This window comes from Populus alba, chromosome 1, assembly GCF_005239225.2.
Source record: "Populus alba chromosome 1, ASM523922v2, whole genome shotgun sequence".
NCBI lineage: Eukaryota > Viridiplantae > Streptophyta > Magnoliopsida > Malpighiales > Salicaceae > Populus > Populus alba.
Window position 1 is genome coordinate 25,604,416 of NC_133284.1, and position 3,392 is coordinate 25,607,807.

Sequence of the window (3,392 nt, forward strand, 5' to 3'; positions counted from 1 at the left end):
AATAAATTCATCAATGGGACAATGCAATATAGCTCATAAGTCATGGCTAACCACAATTGTGATATAAAATCCCTATAACGATTAGTAAAGGACTACTGAGCCTAAGCATAGACAAAAAAAATTCAAGAACTCAACCTAAAATCCCTATTTATAAGAAACATTAGACAAAATTATACTCGGTAATTAAGTATGTCTCTCCCTAATCATGGAAAATAGGCCTTTGGATCAATGTTTGAAACTTGGATCGGCCTAGTAGGTTAACCCAAGACCGGACTAGTCTAGGTTGAACTAAGAATAAAAAAGAAAAAAACTCAGCTAGCCCAATTAAAAACCCGGGTTGACTCGGTGACTCAGTTGATCTAGCCTAATCTCGTCAAAACCTGATCATTAATCCATTGATTTTTTTTATCAGAAAACATTTTTGTTTTATCAAAATTAGGGGTGATCAAAAAAACCGAAAAACCGAGTAAACCGATAAAACCGACAAAAAATTAACCGAAAAAACCGAACCGAATAATAAAACCGAGTGAACCGAATAGATTATATAGAAAAAACCCCGGTTCGGTTCGGTTTTCGGTTCTGCAGTGCAAAAACCGAGTTAACCGGACCGAACCGGACCGGTTAAGAAAAAATGTCCGCTCCGTAACCCCTCATATAAATAGAAAAATATGTTGCACGCCGCGCCCCTCTCTTCTCTCCGCTAACTCGCTAAGTCGCTAAACCTAACCTAAACAGTAAACTTTCAATTTTCAATCCTCTGAGCTCTCGCCTCCCAGCCTCTCACTCACTACTCACAGTCCCCTGTCCCCCCTCGCCCCCTCGCCCCCTCGCCTGTCCTCTCGTCCCCGGTTGCCATAACTACCTTAATACCCTAGTAGCCGAGGCTAAGGTCATAGGAGTCTCCGTAGACTACCGAAGAGCACCTGAGCATCCTCTTCCTGCAGCATACGATGATTCATGGACAGCCCTCAAATGGGTTGCATCTCATGTTAATGGAGACGGGCCCGAGGAGTGGCTAAACTCTCATGCTGATTTTAGCAAGGTGTTTTTTTACGGCAGAGATTTTGCAGAGGTTTGTACAAGTCTTTCCAGAATGCTTCCACATATTTCCAGCCTTGCATCGTTATTTCTCAATCAATCCTTTTGATTACTTTCTTTTAGGGCTGGACGTACATCGGAAGATGCTGCAAGGGTTGCTTTAAAATCACCATGGTGGACTTTAGGCTGTGCATAAACAGGTATTGACCCTTCTTTAATCTGAACTCGTTGTCTTTTAGATCTAACTTTTCCTTCTTATTTTCCCCTTTTCTTGATTTCGGTTAATCCTGATCAGGAAGCGGCAGGCAGTGCACAATGGGAGGATGAACAAATTGAATACATTAAGGAAAAGGGGAGTGAAGAGGGTAGGCAAGAGGATTTGAAGAAGGGAAAGGCAGCAGCACAGGTACCACTTTAGCCGGTAAGCAAGAACCAAAATTTTGATTAGAACTCTCATCGAATACATGTGGGCTGGTTTTGATGCTCATATTGATTTGGTCTGCAGAATGCATTGGACGAGGCTGCTTTCTTGTTGGATTTAGCTTCTATTCAAGGAAACCTGGCATGGTGTTTTGGAGCTTCGTCGCTGAAATCAGAGGGTATATTTGTCAACAAGGTGAACTAAGCTTGGCTTGCATTCTAGTTCTGAACCTAGTTCTAGATAATTTTGGATGTTTGTAGCTGATCAAACTCTAGCTTTTCTCTCTTCATGTTTATTAATGTCATGTTCTGTGCTGCAGACATCCTTACCTGTCCTCATTTCTTGTTGTTACAAGAATGTTGAATATTCTTTTTCTTGGCCAACCAGCTCATTTAACCTTTTTCCCTGTTTGATTTATATATTCCATCTTTTAATGTCTATATGGATGAACCTGGAACTTCATTAGGTTCTTAACGAAGGAGATTGCTTCTTATGTCATACTGAAATTAGAACTACATAACAATACTTTATAATTGTTTTGTGCCATTTAATTTATGATTGATATGGTTGGTCAATCTTTATGTTGGCCAGTGAATGATTATGTTGTACTTATACTTTAAGTTGGAATGGTGCAAGCATTTCCACTTGATTGCAGCATAATTTTCTAACAATTGCAGCATAATTTTCTGAGATGCAATTGTGTTCTGCATGAATAAAGTTAGTAAAGATTCAAGGGAATTGAAGTGGATTTTAAAATTCTTAGCAAATTTAGAAATCGAATTAGTGTTTTGAGTTTCATAGGCAAGTCCCGAATCAAATTTTGTTTGATAGTTTGTATTATTTGAGAAGATATGTGCACTGACCTCTTGGAAGCAAATATGTGAGGATAACATTTAATTAAGAAGAGCTGTGATACATGGATTTATATAAAAGGAAGGGATGGTTGTGCTGTGTGGAGATAACTTTATATTTTTGGTACTTGAATGGTGTGATGATTTTTATTGACTCTGATGAAATTTTTTATTTAACAAATTCATTGACTCTAATAGGTTGATTTTTATTTTCTGGTGAAATTTTTATAATAGATATTTTCAATTCGACCTGTCTTTTTTGGGCGAAGCATACAACAAAAAAGACTGAAAGTGCAGCGGAAAGGTTTACTCAGCGTCATTTATATATTTTATTATTTATTAATTAACACATTTTTATTCTAACATGTTTAATATTTTATTTTATAGAATCTGGTGGAAAGTTGCATTTAGCAACGGATGATAATTAGTTCACAAATTGTGAATTTGTGATGCATGTATTTGAAAACGTATGGTATAAATATATATGTTTTTTAATTTTTATATCTTCTGATTTAATTTATCATGTTATAATTCTAGATTATGAATTTCAGGAATCAAAGTGCAATGCTCTTGAAGTGCTTTTTTATTGAGATGATGTGCACATGAAGATTTATTTTTTGTGGCTTGGAGTGTTTTATGATAATGTTATTTGTTGTTTTTTTTTTAAGCCCTTTGAAGGCAATGGTTTGTATTTGTAATTTGGATTTTAACTTATTGGTGTGTGATTGTGAGTGTGTTTTATTTATTTAAACTTTTCGGAAGTAGAAAAATATTAATAAGTTAAAAATATATTGAACACAAGATTGACACTAATAATTTCATATAAATGAATATTTAATGGCCAAAAAAATTAATAAACATAAGATTGATAATAATAATTTAATACAATTGAATATTTAAGGGTAAAAAAATTAAATATATTTGGAATCTTCAAAGAAAATGAGATAATAGCAAAATTAATTGGAAGCCCACCAGAAATCTGTTAGAAGCCCATTAAAAAGCCCATTAAAGGTCCAAAAAAAGCCCAAAAAAATGCATATAGGTTTTTCCGGTTTTTTGGCTAAAAAAACCGGACCGGAACC

General features: G+C 35.4%; 1 long non-coding RNA gene across 1 annotated transcript; it reads left to right on the forward strand.

The window, feature by feature from the left end:
- The first annotated feature begins 663 nt into the window (after nt 1-663).
- Nucleotides 664-1,618, forward strand: LOC118046962 (uncharacterized). The gene is made up of 3 exons (XR_004687265.2): nt 664-1,072; nt 1,162-1,459; nt 1,544-1,618. It is a non-coding gene; the product is annotated as an uncharacterized lncRNA (long non-coding RNA).
- The last annotated feature ends 1,774 nt before the right edge of the window (nt 1,619-3,392 follow it).